Raw genomic sequence first — 16310 nt, forward strand, 5'->3', positions numbered from 1 at the left:
GAATCTGATTTTTCCCCAGAAGAAAATTCAGGAATGTGATTATTTCCTGTCCATCTCTTCCCTGAGTCATCGGACGGTACCCGTTTTCTGTTCTCAAGTGGAAATACATGCTTAACTGTGCGTTTGGCAGAGTACAAAGTATGTTTCTGAACAGAAGTGCCTATTGGGTCTTCTCTATGACCATGATACAGTTCAAAAGAACTTTGTTCAGGATCAGCTAATTTTTTTTCTTTCTTTCTCTTCTTCCCCTTCCCGCTCCCCCCCAACCATTGTTGGAGTGTCACATGGGCATCTCTCTCATCTCTCAGATTGATGGCATCGTCTAGGACTTCCCATATAGACAAGATAAACGAAAGGCTTCCATGGACAGGTATGTAACTGTGGAGACAGCAGTGCTGCAGAAGAGGCCTCCAGATCAGAGAGAATGTCTGTCCCACAGTCAACTCTCTGGCTCCACAGTCACCTTTGACATGACTTGCTGAATAGGAGTTTGTTTTCCAATTTCCATGGTTCAGCCATAGGCCATGCAAAGTAAATACTAGTAAATGAGCAACAGTATGTTCAAAGGAACGTACGACTAGAATCCCTCCTCCTTTGGAAGACAGTTTGGGTTGCATTCACATGTGAATCAATCTGTTTGGGGTCTTTGAAGTGACTTTGATTAAGACTTGTAGCCCAATAGTAGTGAAATGGGCAGGGTCATCAAAAGAACTGGCAGTTCCAGTATGGACACTCAGCCTGTGTACCACATCCAGAAAGAGCCCCAGGTAATGGCCTTACAGGCAGAAGGCTTTCAGCTTCAGAAAAACAAACCAGGAGCTCACGCTCCATGGAGGTTTGCATGGAAGTGAGTTTTGTTTGAAGAAAAATTCCATGAGATTTCATGTTTCTACAGACCAGCTTTGAACTAAATTAATTTGTAGTCCATTAAAATTTTTAAGTGCTCTTTAATAAGCAGAAAGCAATAATTTTCCTTTAAAAAGCAGGCAGTTTATATATTTTCAATAGACATAATCTGTTTATGAATAAAACCAAAAAATAATAATGCTCCAAATTTCAGGAACCACATAAAATCAAATATAGCACACGAAACTCTCCTTAATTGTATTGGAAATGCTAATATGAATGACTATTTAAATTTTGTAAGATTGTTGATTTGTAGATTCAACAATCTTTTAGGAGAAGAAGAAAAACAACAATTTGTTGAATGACTAAAATTTCTATCTCCTTCACCTCAAAAGAAGAATCTTTTTTGTTTGTTTGTTTAAAGATTTTATTTATTTATTTGAGAGAGAGAAGGAGAGAGTGAGAGAGCACAAGCAGGGGGAGCAGCAGAGGGAGAGGGAGAAGCAGACTCCCTGCCAAGCAGGGAACACCACAGGGGGCTCGATCCCAGGACCCTGAGATCATGACCCGAGCTGAAGGCAGACACTTAACCGACTGAGTCACCCAGGCGCCCCTCAAAAGAAGAATCTTGAAAATAATTTCAGAACTTGTTCCTTTGCCTTTTGTCTTGAATTCAAGTTACTATAAAATTTGCGTCTGCTTCATTCATGTTCTCCAATTTAACTTAATGTTTTCTTCACTTTAAAATGCCTTCTACTGCTTACTCCGACAACTGAAATTACCTTTTGATTCTGAAACATAGTTTAATCTTGGAAGCCCAACAAAAAGGAAATAATTGAGGCCAGTAGTATATCTGTCATAGTGGCAACAACATAGGCTTTGGGGTCAGACAGAAACTAATAACTAAGTGACCTGGGTCAGTTTCTTCACCTTTTAGGCCTTAGTTTCACTATCTGAAAAATGGGACCATGATACTTCTTGTTGAGTTGCTCTGAAGATTAGAGATGAAAAAGTACCAAACCATTAACATGCAGTTATTTGTTTAACAATGGCATTTATTAGTATTAAATTTCTTAGGTCTGTTTTCTAATTTTCATCAGCTCTACTTCCAGTCCAGTTTCCTTTTAGGCTGGTGCTGTTTGGGCTTGGGGCACTACTATGTTTCATGCACAGCAGTTTTCATGGGATTTGAACCATAAATATACAAATACATGATTGATTTTTAAATTAATTTCCCTTAGGGTTGGTCACTTACACTATGAATAATTATGATGAATGTATTCTAGAATAGTAATTTGAAATGGATGTGAAAAGCAGACTTTGTAATTATTACCTTAAAGTAGAATGAGGACAAACACACTCCCTTCTAACAAGAATATTATCACCCAATTGATTCAGAAGGAGGCAGAATTCTCTGGCTAGTGTGGGGAAATCACAGTCTCTTTTCCTGGGCTGCACAGAGCTGAAAGTCGTTGCACTCTCCATCTTCCTGGTAAGACTCTGGTTCTTTTCAGCTCTGACCAAAAAGGGCAAGTGACACTGTTCTTAGCAAATTTCATTTTCTAAAAAAAAAAAAGGAAAGATCCGTCCACATTGTAGGAAGACAGATTGGCTGATTTTTTATTAATCTTTAGGAGATACTGAGGGCCCCAGGTGAATAATACTCTGAATAAACCATACAGCTACTGAGCAGGTCTTACATGGCGAGCTGAAGCTTTGGCCCTCTGAGTCTACCAAGATGAAACCCAGCAGCGTTGATGGCTAAGGTCCCCCTGGGCACACTGTATAAAGCAAACTTGGATCAAAGGGTTACTGGGTGCATGTTTGCATTGAATTTATGAAGGGTGAGAAAAGTTAGGATACTTCAGGCTTTTCATAGAATAATATGCCAGGTGAAGTCATGATGACACAGTGAGTATTTCTAGACTCTCTTCCCCCATGTTTGAGCTCATGGGTTTGTCCTTATCAATGCCAGCTAACACATGTTTAAAAAGATCTACTTTCTACTTTTATCCCAACACTCCTTTAAAAAGCAAAATATTCCAAATTACCACTAAAAGTTCAGAAGGAAAAGATAAGACAATAAGGAGGCATCATCCTTTATACGCTTTTCTAATGAAGTAAGAAATGTTGGGAAAGTTCTCTTGATGTGGCAGAGACCAGAGTCTAGGAAAGATTCATGAAAGCAGAACATTTAGAGAAAAAAACTAGTAAAACAAGAATCAGAAGAAACAAAGACGCCCCTCCACAAAGTAACCAATACTCAAGAGAAAAGAAAGGAGAATAAGAACAGAGATTTTATAGACTGGTGTGGCCTCCTGTCATCTTCTAAAGCCAAGAGAATGGGGAAAGTTCCCATACAAAGGAGAAACGGGGAGAGAGAGCGCTTTTGCTGGTGGGGTTGTATCACAGCGATGACTTGTTCCAGCCATTACCTATAAAAAAAGAAAGCCATAGGGCACCTGAGTGGCTCTGTTGGTTAAGCATCTACCTTCAGCTCAGGTCATGATCCTAGGGTCCCAGCATTGGGTTCCCTGCTCCTCAGAGAGCCTGCTTCTCCCTCTGCCTGTAGTTTGTGCTCTCTCTCTGTCAAATAAATAAATAAAATCTGAAGAAGAAGAAGAAGGAGGAGGAGGAGGTGGAGGAGGAGGAGGAGGAGGAGGAAGAGGAGGAGGAGGAGGAGAAGAAAGCCATGCTTTGTTTACTTGTCCATGTGCATCATTAGCTCCAAGAACATTTCTAATAGAATTTTATTTGACAATTACAGTTATCATTTCTAACTGGTAACCATTCATACTTAGTGGAAACCTAATTAACGTTTGCTGCTGAAGCCAACATTACCATAAAATAATCCCTGATTCTAATGATCCTTGGTAGTTCTGGCTTTTTCAGATAATGTTTGAATTTGAAATGTCTGATTATGACCTATATCCTGTAACATGAATTGTTGATTACATTGGATTTGATCTGTGGTTCAGATGTGGCTCCCTCTTACTTGGTTCAATACCTATCTATGGTTTTCAAAATTATCTCACATGCCTTATTTTTACAATGAAATACATAATATGCTGATTATATGGGTGAGTAAATTGAGGCACAAAAGAAGTGGCCAAGCCAGGACTTCTGGCTCCAAATCTAATACTCCTTCCACCCAATATACAAATTGAATGCCCCGGCTATGACACATGCCTTCCAGAAGTCCGCAAAAACACGCAATGGTGACTGTTAGTGGGATTGAGTGAGCGGAACCGCATAACACTGCCCCAGATGTCTTACTAAGATGATCCTAAAAAATGACTTCAAGGATTGGCAGGGCCACCATCCTTCCATGCATGAATGATGTGACACCACTGATTGACACAAACCCAGCTCAGACCTCGGGAAGAGTGGGGGCAAGACAAGCCAAGTCACAATCCAAATTAGTGCAGCCGCTCCAGCAGCTCGAGGAACACAATGTGGTCTTTGACTAACCTTTCAAAGCCCCATGTAGCTGGAGCTCTGATGGTGCTTGTTCAAGAAGAGCAGGGCGGGGCTGAGCTGACAGCCTGGAACATTGACCAACACGCTGCAACTGACGTGTAAATCACCCTCTGACTTGGGGTCTCGAACTAAGACAAGGAAATGTCATCTCTAGATTTGGCCCATCACGTGTTTATGCAGAAATGGCCCCTCTAAGTGCCTTTCTCTACCTTTGCAGACGAGAGACACAATGCTGGTTGAGATAACATTTTTGGAGTTTATTTCCAAGACTAGCTATAGTTTTTAAAAACATCCCTTTTATCTGAAATTGAACTACTTTTTTTCTTTGCTGAAAATGCCACATCTTTCTATGTCCAGAGGATAGGAAGTAGAGAGCCTATCTTGTCAATATATCAGACCCACTCCCCAGGCTGAAATTCCTCGCTGGGGCCTCTGCACCTGCCACCTTGAGGGCTGTCCTTGTTCTACCTTCCAGGGCCCCTAAGGTTGGCCTCTTATACTTTCAGGGGATTTGGTGAAGATAGCAGTCATAGCATCCTGAGATGTTCAATCTATCCATGTGATTTATGAGTTGTCTATTACTTTTTTTAGAAATTTTACTGCTCATTACTAGTGAGTGAGCAAAATGAAGCTAAAGGCCAGCCACAGTGGATAACAACTTAGCAATTCTTGAAAATATCAACAAATATTTTAGATGTATGTTTACATACCTGGTCAAAAGGTACAAACTTCCTGGGGTGCCTGGCTGGCTCAGCCAATAGAGCATGCAACTTTTGATCTCGGGTCCTGTGTTCAAGGCCACATTGGGCATGGAGCCTACTTAAAAAAAATAAAAAATAAGTACAAACTTCCAGTTATAAAATAAATAAATCATGGGGATGTAGTGTACAACATGGTGACTATTGTTAATAATACTGTATTGTATATTTGAAAGTTGCTAGGAGAGTCGATCTTTAACGTTCTCATCCCCAGAAAACAAATTGTAATCCTGGAAGGTGATGGAAGTTAACTACACTGATTGTGGTGAGCGTTTTGCAACATATACAAATATTGAATCGGTATGCAGTTCACCTGAAACTAATATGTGCTATGTAAGTTATATCTTAATAAAAACAAGTATGCATAAAATTAAACATTTTGTCTTCCCTATTTTCATTCCTATTTACATTGTCAATCAAAAGTTGTCTAGATCAGTGACTCTTAAGTGTGTATACGAATTTTCTGGGTGCTTTTGATTCAGTAGGTTGGGGGTCGGGTTTGAGATGCTGCATTTCTAAGACATGGCCTAACGATGCTGATGCTGTTGACCCATGGACCACACTTTGGGTAGCAAGGGCCTTAATATTACCTCATAGAGATTGACACAGCTGAGAGTGAGAGGGGGTGAATATGATAAAGGTAATACAATTCAGATTCTTCCAATAATTTGTAAATATCTGGTAAAAATAGAGCTTATAGTACTAGAAGTCTGATATGTTTTAGGAATACCTATTGGTTTATAATTAATAGACTATCAAAATAAATTAAATGTGCCCTAAATTTCCCAATATTTACTTTCCTTAGTCTGCAAGATACAGATGATTTCCAATTCTCTTTGTGAACTAAGTACTAGGATGTTCTCTTAAAACTGATTGCTTACTCAGCAGAATTCAGAATGTAATTATGGAAGAACGGGAGCTATATTGAGGCCTGAAGGATCAAGAAACTGAATGCAGCTATAGGACTTCCATCATCCCTTGAAGGACTCCCCCAAAACCACTCAGGCCATGTCAGCTTGCTGCCCCCCTCAAAAGTAGAAGAGCTTTTCCCTAACAACAGCAAGTATTATTTAGAATATTGAACACATCTAAGATGAGAAACAATTTCCAAAGAAATTGAAAAAATTGAATTGAAAAAGCAATGTTTTTGGTTAAATGAAATCATCATATCTTATCATTTCTTAATATTGAACTTAGTTTTTAGGGATATAGATAGAATGCTTTGGAATTCAGATTGTTCAACAAATATTATATACCAGGCCATTTAGCTAGGGACTGGGGGTATAGGGTGAACAAGACAGACAAAGTCATTGCCTTCATTGAGATGTCAGTCTGCATTTGCTTTCCGTTTTTCAAAGACATATGTCTTCTTATAACTCTAAGGAGCTCCTTACCCACTCCAACATTCTTTATTTTTAATACAAAATTGAATCTTGATTCCTGATCCAAACTTTCTTTCTTTTTTTTTTTTTTTTTTTTTTTTTGTCTGAGGGGCAATTAGAACATTTGTAAATATTGCTACTGTTGGAAAGATCATGAATCTTGTACCCACTTTTTTGGTGTTTGTATAAATGTATACGTGTAAGCTATGGTTTCTGCCTGCATACTGCCTTGTGTCTACTTCTAATTTGAGGGCATGATATTGTACTGTAATCACTTGTTTACAAGTCTGTCTCCTTAACTGTTGGAACCACCACTAACTGTTGAGTTACCAAGCTGGAAACTGGGCCTGTCTGGACTCAGTAAATTAGGTTCATTGAATTTTGTAAACACTTTTCAAATCATTCTTTTCCGGTCCTCAAAATCTCATCCAGGCAAATAGAATAGCCTTCTCATTTGCCTTTCACTTTGGGCCTCCCCCTGACCTCCCATCTTGTACTTCCAATCTGAAGTCTGGAGTACCCAAAGAGAAGCTCTCTAACATGTCAATGGCTCATGTCACTCCTGGCTTTAGTGGATTCTCATTACTATCAGAATAAATCCAACACCGTACACAAGTTCCATGAACAAATACATGTGAAAAATGTTGCATTCTATCTATCTCCTTGATTCATAGTACATTTTAGTATATCGAAGTTTCTGAGAAGAACTGTAGTTAAACAGACTTCTCTCATTTCATTTAACCCAGAATGTCTCAAACTCATTTGACTATGGAATTTCTTTCTCCCTAGTAATTCCTATTGGCATGCCTCAAGCCAGCATTCTCTAGGATATACTTTAAGGAGTTCATTCTGTGAGCTGAGTACACAGCTCGGACTTTACCCTGGAATGGTAGTTGCCTTTCTGAGGGACCCTAAACTGTTCTTCCTCAGAGTGGCTGCCTTCAGCTGCTGTGCTTGACTAAACACAGCCGATGCAATCAGTTTTTAGAGCTAGATTTTGGATTTTATTTTATTTTTATTTTTTACAGATATTATTTATTTATTTATTTAGAAAGAGCATGGGGGAGGGGCAGAAGGAGAGGGAGAGAGAGAATCTCAAGCAGACTCCCCACTGAACAAGCCTGTCACGGGGCTTGATTCCACAACCCTGAGATCATGACCTGAGCCGAAGTCAAGAGTCAGACGCTCAACCAACTGAGCTACCCAGGCGCCCCCTACATAATGGATTTCAGACTTTTAAAATCATTGAGCACAAAGCACTGATTTGACACTGGAAGGAAGGGTTTGAGACAGACTTCTTCAAGGTCACACAAAATAAACTAGACATTGACGTGCCAAAAAAAAAAAAATCTTAGAATAGAAAATAGCAACAATGGCATTTTGGGGTAACAGGTGAGAAGAATGTCTATAAGAAGAAAATCAATTGGGAAAAGAACAAAAATGAAGCAATGACTAGAGCAGTGCTTTCCAATAGAAACATAATACAAGCTATAAATGCAAACCATATACTGTAAGCGAAAAGAAGTAAAATGAAACAGATGAAATTAAGGATAATTATATTTAACAATATATGCAAATATCATTTCAACATGTAATCAATATTAAACACTATTAATGTCATATTTTGCATTCTTTTTTAAAAAATGAAATCATCAAAATCTGGTGTGAATTTTATACATACAGCATATCTCAGTTCAAACTAGCCACATTTCAAGCGCTCAATAGCCATGTGTAGCTAGTGGTTATCACACTAGACAGCAAAGAGAGAATATTTCCATCATTTCAGGAAGTTCTATTGCATGACACTGATCTAGAGGGGTGGTTCTTAATGGGGGGGGGGTAATTTTGCTCCCCAAGAAACATCTGGCAATGTCTGGAGATATTTTTAATTGTCATAGTTGGGTGGGGAGAAGTTACTGGCATCTAGTGATTAGAGGCCAGGGATGTTGCTGAAGGTCCTACCACGCACAAAATGCTCCCCTGTCCCCATGACAAACAATTATCAGGCCCAAAATGTCCATAGGGCCGAGAGGAGAAATGCTACTCTAGAGAATTGGTGAACTAACAAAAAATTATAATCTATTCTTTATAAAGGCTCTCATTCATTCATTCATTCATTCATTCAAAAAATACTAGTAGAGTTGCAAATAGCACTGGTTACTGTATTAGTAGTTTAGACATAAAGACAAGCATCATCAAATATGGTCAATGAATGGCATACGTGTTATATTATATCAGATGCAGAAATGCAGCAAAGGAAGGAACAACAAACATGTTTATGTTTTTATCCACCACAGGCTTGACATAAGGCCTTACACAAGGATGTCTGAAAATGGAAAATAAAGGAAGGAAAAGGAAGGAAGGAAAGAAGGAAGAAAGAAAGAAAGAAAGAAAGAAAGAAAGAAAGAAAGAAAGAAAGAAAGAAAGAAAGAAAAAGAAAGAGAAAGAAAGAGAAATAAAGTCCAAAGTAGAGGAATCAGAAGGAAAAAAAATTTTTGGAAGAAACTGAAGATAAATGATATGCTAAGTTAAATGACTGAGAAGGAAATGGAAGGCAAAGCAGAGTGAAACAGATTCTAAGTAACACATGGAGCAAAAGAGAGAGAAAGGCCAGTGACATTAGTCACCACCGTCCATATTCTAATAGTCTAATATCTGTTTCCTCTCTCATCCCCCTTGGTCTTCTCCTAAAGGATCCTCTCTACAGCTAACTCCAGCAATGAATTTTTATTTATTTTTTCCTCTGAAAGTAAAAAGAGTTTATTTTCTGGAAGGATGTCAAGTTGCTGTATATTGTGATTAGAAGGTAGGCTGACTGGAGATACAACGGGGTCAGTGTCTGGACAGCGATCTGTCATGAACCCAAAGCCTGTCATAGCCGGCCCTAGAGATGCAGACAAAGACGCACGATCATTATTTCCAGAGAGAGCCTTTAAAGCACCTTGGGGCGGCCGTTCTGCACGGGGCCCTGAGCTCCCGTGTTGGACCACCTGCCAGGAACTGTGCATCAGGCTGACCTCTCCCAACCCAGTGTGAATAACTTCCGAGAGGTAGCCCCACATAAGGGCAGGGGCCGCAAGCAGGCAAAGAAAGGGAGGAGATTTATAGCTCTAGGATATCTCCCTTTTGAAAATGAAATGGCACATTAGGGGAAAAAAGGAGCTTGGCTGAAAGGACCTATCCCCAGGCATGACCAGTGCAACGTTCATTACCCGGAGCAAAATCTTGGGCCAGTCCAGGCAAGCCTGCAGAGAAAAGAAAGCATTGGTGTATTTAGTAACAGACAAGCAGTGGCTCCCTCAAAACTTCTCTGATCCATTTTTTTAAAGCCTTAGCCAAAATGATAGCCGCCCCCCCCCCCCCCCCCCCCGCCCAGAAGGCAGTGTTTTACCTGAAAGTTTTAGCGGGGCCATTCCCACAGCAAGGGAGGACTCATGCCAGCATCTGGAAACATGTTAGGTTCTACTGTCAAGGACACTGGTAACTGGGAAAGAACTCTGTCTGCCATTAAAAAGCTCTTCAAAATAAAAAGGGAGCTAGGTTTTGTATCTTTGGGTTTTTTTCTTAAGCCTTAAGAAATTGCTTAAGCTCTTAAAAACCCTGCTGATTCTCTTAAACCCTGATGGTTCTTTTCACCACTGAAAAAGATCAGCTCTTTCTAAAAATAAGATGATGGCGGACTCCCTGATAACTGTTTCCACAAGGACGTAGAGTTACGTAAAGCCCAAGTCATCTCTCCTTTTCGATAACCAGCAGCATAGCACGGGAGTTTCACCCTCAGAAAAGATCTCATTCTTGGGGGATGGTGTCTTTTCTGGAGTTTTGAGGGACAAAGAGGAGCTCTGGGCAGGAAAAACTGAGGTTCAGTCTCACTGTTCCACCATGGACGTGTCTGAGGCCGTACCAAGGAAATCCATACACAATGAAAACACAGACAAGGGAGATTTGCACAGCTTTTAGCTTAGGTCAAAAAAACATGTAATTTGTTAAGGAAGAGGGCACTAACACGTGCCACGTCACGCTGAATTTTCTTGAAAAATAAAAAAAATAACAAAGTTAAACTTTCAGTCAACCTGAAAATATTAGCTTTTTATGGGGGCAGGGCGGAACGAATGGAACAGCAGTGCTTTTTTTTTTTTTTTGGATTGCCCATTTTCTGAGTCTTCTCAGAGAAAGAATGATAGGGGAGTGAGGCAGACAGGAAATAGGTGTGGGGGAAAATATTTAGCAAAATAGCAAAGATGCAGCACAAGTAGAAAAGGTTGGCTTTCATGATGTGTGGCCAAAATATACGTCAGGGCACAATGATAAATGTTGGTTTTCTGGGATTGAAATTTGACATTTTTTAACTGGAGAAAAAATGCGAATGAGTCAGTAGCATATGGAATGTTATAGACAATGCAGACTGAAGCAATAGTTTATCATTTCTAACTCTGAAGTGGAAAATACCTTTCACAAAGTACAAGTTGCACAGGTTCAGGAAAGAAGAGATTTTAAGCGTAGAAAATTTTCTTTTTTCAACTTTAGAACAACACTTTGGAGAAAAAAAAGAGAAGGGCTTTCCCTTAAGCCTAAGATCAAAGATCAGGACCTGTGGGCCATAATGGTCTTTATTAACCAAACTCTTGACAGAAAACAGGGTGTAGAAGATACTGCGAGAGATTTAAGAATGAGTTTCACATCTGGATTTAAACCCCCAATGTTTATTACGTGCCCTTCATTGAAATTTTTTCTTCCTTTTAATGAATAAAAATTATACCCTCAAACTTTAAAACGTTCCCCGCCTAATTTTTAAATATTTCGATTGCTTTTTATCATTGATTAAGATCATTTTGACCTACTAAGAGAGCCCTATCTCCTGTGTGTATCTCCCCTCTGACCGTTAGTCAACAATCATGTGCTTTCTAAAATAGATTTTTAAGTGATGAGAAGAAGGACAATGATGGTGAATAAGATGATAATAGGATACTTTTTTTCTGTCTTCTTTTCTGAGGTCAGTGGATGCTAGTTTAAATCTGAAACAAACCCTACTTCTCTATCATTAATTCCTTTCACCAAAATTCCAAATATTCTATCTGGTCTCCAGATAGAAACACTGGTATCAAAAAATGTCAGTTCTATTGATGTCCTGGGTTTTATGTTGGGATGGAAATGGTGGGGTAAATGGTGAATCCATGAATAATCCTGTGTTTTCACCCCAATAAAAATCCAGGGAGAGCTTACTGTACTTACACTCTCTTTCTCTCTCATGGTTTAGGCAGGAATGTGGAGGGAGCGCTGACCCCCAGCATCCACACAAAGAGCATTGGACAATAAAGAAGGTCGACTCTTTCTATACAGACCTGCCTTTGTGCTCCGTGTGGGGCTTGATCCTTGCGGCCCGAGAGCTCAGTGGATGCCAGGGAGATAGATGTGATGTGTTAGCCTCAGCCAGGGTAGCAGCTGAGCCACTTTCACACAGGCAGGCAGGTACGGCCGAGCCTGGTAACAGATGAGAACCCCTAGGGAGCCCTTGACTATGGAGAATGAAAAATCAAAAGAAACCATATTGGACACAGATACAAAGGGAGTCCCCTGCTCCTTTTCTCTCCTCCCTTGTTCCCTTTCTCCCCTTCGTTAGGAAACATCAATGAATGTGGAAAGCTGTCTTTCCCCTGGAAGCATTTGCGTGCCCTGGGACTCCAGATGCTATTCTATGCAAATGGTTTCCATCCTTTCCTGCCTGGGGAGATGTTCTTTAACCCATCTGCATATCCATTTTCTGTCTTTTCTGGGAGAGAGAGGCAAATTGAGAGATGAAAATACTTTCCAGACAACTGTTTGCTCTGCTGCACTCTGGTTGAGTGGAAATGTGATCAGGTGAAGTAGAGTCGGGTTGCTGTGGCTGTCCACCTACCGGCGTCAATGCCAGTGTCTTGGGAAGGGGGAGGGGAGATGTCAGGAAGCAGGGTCCCGAAGTGAGTCAGTGAAGTACCAATTAAAAACTTTAAAAACACTAGGTATTTTCCTCACATTTGGAAGTAGGGGGGTGAAAGTATGTGAAAAGAGTCGGCATCAAAATTGGGTAAGTACTTTCAATGTAGTATAATTAAATTTTCTATTTCATTGTTAAAGATGACCCACCTCCACTTCCCTATTTGCTTTCAAAGTATTACAGTATGATTTAAAGTATTTTTTGTTTTTGTTTTTCGTTTCATGGTATCTCTATAAGGTAAAGCCAATTTTATCATTCTCATCATATGACTGAAATTTTTTTAAAAGTACAAAGAATGACAACCCAGTACCAGGATTCTGAGGTAAAATAAATTGTAACTGTGAGGTTAAACCGCCCTTAAAAGCTGTATGTCAAGGAGGATTCCAGGCATTTCAGAGTTTCACACCTAGTGCTCCTTATCTCTTCAGCCCATGTTGATACTAAGTCACACTTAGAACAAAAGCTCAGATAATATTCAAATAAGCTTGAGATACACTAGAATGTTGAAAGGATATTTAAAATTATTATATTCCATATATTCCACTTTATTAAAAATGAATCTAATATCCTGAAGAAATGGGATACATTTATGTTACTTTTTAAAATGTAGTTGAGAATAATTATACTGGGTTTTGACATATCTGGTAGTGTTACTGGTCTGCCGTCCTACGCTGATGTTACTTAAAAGGAGTAAATAATTCACCATTTAAAAAAATTAATCCTTTAAAGGGGATCAGGGTTTCCTTTACAACCTTTATCTTCAAGGACATGTGCACACACACAAGACAGCCTATGTCTTAAAACAATATTCTAGCAGGGAGTTTGTGATATGTAAAAATCCCTTGTGCTGAAGTTAATACACAAATAATACCTTTACTATGAATCAGCCTATCCTCCCAACCACATGTATGTATGATTCTGATAGTAACACAGCAGTGTGGTGGCTTTTGTGTTTTGTTTATTTTTATCCCTTAGAGAACACAACATCTATAGTTAAGAAGAGAGCGTGGTAAAGAAATCTCAATGCAGGTCCTGAATCAAATTAAATCATAATAGACTAATCTAAAGAAACAAAGTATGGAACACATGTGCTTCCTCTCACACTCACGGCAGACATCAATAATCAGTCATGAGACTTTACACCGTACTGCGCCTCAGAACCCTTCTCAACAATGCCGCAAGGAGTCACTACTATTAATCAAGCTGGCATAGAGGTTAGGGTAACTCTCTGTTTGCCCATCCCTGGACTAAACTTCTCATCTATTTCTACCTCAGTTTCTCTGGTTCGGGGAAATGATTATAAGGATTAGAGTTTTGTATGAATACAGAGTTGTGAATTTCTGGAATAGAGCATCAAGAGATGATGTATCTTTGTTTTTTTCTCTTGAAAGTAGAAGTAAGGCAGGTAATGCTAATGTTGGGTTAACTTTATTAAAAATAAGAAGTTACAGGGGCGCCTGGGTGGCTCAGTTGGATAAGCAGCTGACTCTTGATTTTGGCTCAGGTCATGATTTCTGGGTCCTGGAATCAAGCCCCATGTCTCCGTACTCTGCCCTCAGCGGGGAGTCTGCTTCCCTCCCTCTCCCCTCTCCTAGCTCTTCTCTCTCTCTCTAAAGTAAAGAAATAAATATTTAAAATAAGAAGTTACATTATGTGTAATGTAACCATATCCATTTTTAGAATTCTATCATGGCTGCCTCACCTAAAGAAACTGTTACTTATAATATCATTGGTAATCAGATGTATAATAAATCAGAGATTTAATACAAGCAGAGTTCCATCACCAAAGAATGCTTTTCTAAATATATTTATTGCGTAAATGTATTATTGAAAGTCTTCTTACTGAAGTTCAATATCTTTCCTAAATATATTCTTCTATAAATTTAAAAAAAAAAAAAGGCTATTCTATCTAGCACCTGGGATACTCTTCCTTCCTCCTCTTTACCTAATTAGTGCTTGTCTGATGTCATCTTCACTGAAATGCCAACACCCCAGAAAGGTCTTTCCTTATAAGAGCCAATCCAAAGTAGATTACCAACACTCCTATTATTCGATCTCATAGCGTTCTGTTCTTTTCCTCTATGACACTCACCACAATTAGGAAAAAAAAAAAGCTATCCACCCATTACCTACTTATCTGTCTGTCTGTCTGCCTATCTATCTGCCCATCCATCTAACCTATCGTCTGCCTCTACCTCTCTAAACTGATTGAGTAGTTGTCTTCTTCAAAAGAGTAGGTACGGTATTCTTTTGTTTACCACCTAAGACCCTGACTTACTCTAGAAACCTTGACTGCCCGTTAGAATCAACTAGGCAGCTTTTTAAAAACCCTTATGTCCAGCCAAACCCTGGAAGAATTCCATCAGAGAGAAGGAAACCCAGGTATCGGTGTGTTTTAAAGCTCTATCCCCATGTGCAGTTAAGACTGAGAAACCACAGTTATGTCGGGAGAAGCATCAGTGTAATTGCCACAGCAAGCCCAAGTGTTTTCATGCTAAAATATCCTAAATAATTTTAATAGTGCATTGCATAATGACATTGTACACAGCACTGTAAGTTACCAAAACCATGGAAACTATCAGAATCTAACCCAGCACCATCCTAAAGGGGTAGGGAGTGTGGAGACAGATACACTGACAGTGCAAAACAATGTTTTTGCTCTATGTGCTACATTCTTGTGCTGGCCTATGAATGGACTGAACTCAGAAACAAAGTACTTCCCTTTTCAATGAGCCTAGCAGTTTGCCAGTGATGAGTACAAAAGCTGGGGGAGGTTTTATGCTCATTCACAATCGGAGCTAAGCTGGTGGGATCATCTCTCTCCAAAGTGTGGCTAGAGGCGATTAGAAACAAGAGGAAGATTTAAAGCTTGATGCTTCCTAGGCGTTAATTGGGAGTGGGGCATCAATCCGAATGCGGCCACCTGCCTGTAAGACATGTATTTAAAAAAAGGATTTATGCAAAGCATCTGATTGTCTTTTGCTGTGGATACCCGCTGAGTCTCCAAGCAAGGGATTGGTGAGCTTTGGGTGGGCAACCCAGAGCTTGGCCACAGTACTTAGCTCGGGAAGCAACTGGTGGGGGTGGAGGACACAGAATGGGGATCAGAAGAGTTGATTTGAGGCAGTGCTGTGTCACTTACCCCCTTGGAAGCCATGTACAAGTTATCTATCCTCTGAGTCTCAGTTTTTTCAATTTTGTAACTAATAATAAATTACCTAAAAGATTGTGAGGGTCAGCTGTAAGGCCCTATGTAAATGCTGGTCATTATCATGGCTAAGCGCCTTACAGCAGCCATCACTCTGCACCTCCAATTCTTCTTTAATACAGTGAGGGTGAGACCCACCTGCCTTCCTTATATAGGTTACTAGATAATATCATTCTGCCGCTTTTATAAAAAAACTTAGAAACACTACATTTTGTCAAATTATTCAATAAAGATCATTTGTGATTAGATCAAAAGCATAAATTAAGCATAAGCTCCAGCCTCCTTTTCCCTCCTGAAGCTCTAAAAATAATAGGATTTAGAAAATCTAACAAATCTGGGAAACAAGAAGTGATGTCTTAGGTGGATCAGAAATTCTGAAAATGCCATAAAAATGGGAAAATAGAAAATAAAATTGGATTTAAGAAGAAAACCAAAGACCAGAAAAGAGATGTGGAGAGATTAGCCCACAAGGTAAGAGCAGCATTGAGGGGGTTCCAAGCTTGGACTTGGCACATATGGGGAGATGAAGGGGACCCTCGGGTGGCTGGTTGGGTGTTACGATATAGGCAGCTGGGCAAACTGGCCCTTCTTTCCCTCCCTGCTTGTTTCAAGAAGGAAGCATAGGGGATGCCTTCCCAAGTAGCATCAAGGGTTTTGGATAC

Source organism: Ursus americanus, chromosome 11 (genome assembly GCF_024610735.1).
Source record: "Ursus americanus isolate L20-20 chromosome 11, mUrsAme1.1.p, whole genome shotgun sequence".
NCBI classification, from domain to species: Eukaryota; Metazoa; Chordata; class Mammalia; order Carnivora; family Ursidae; genus Ursus; species Ursus americanus.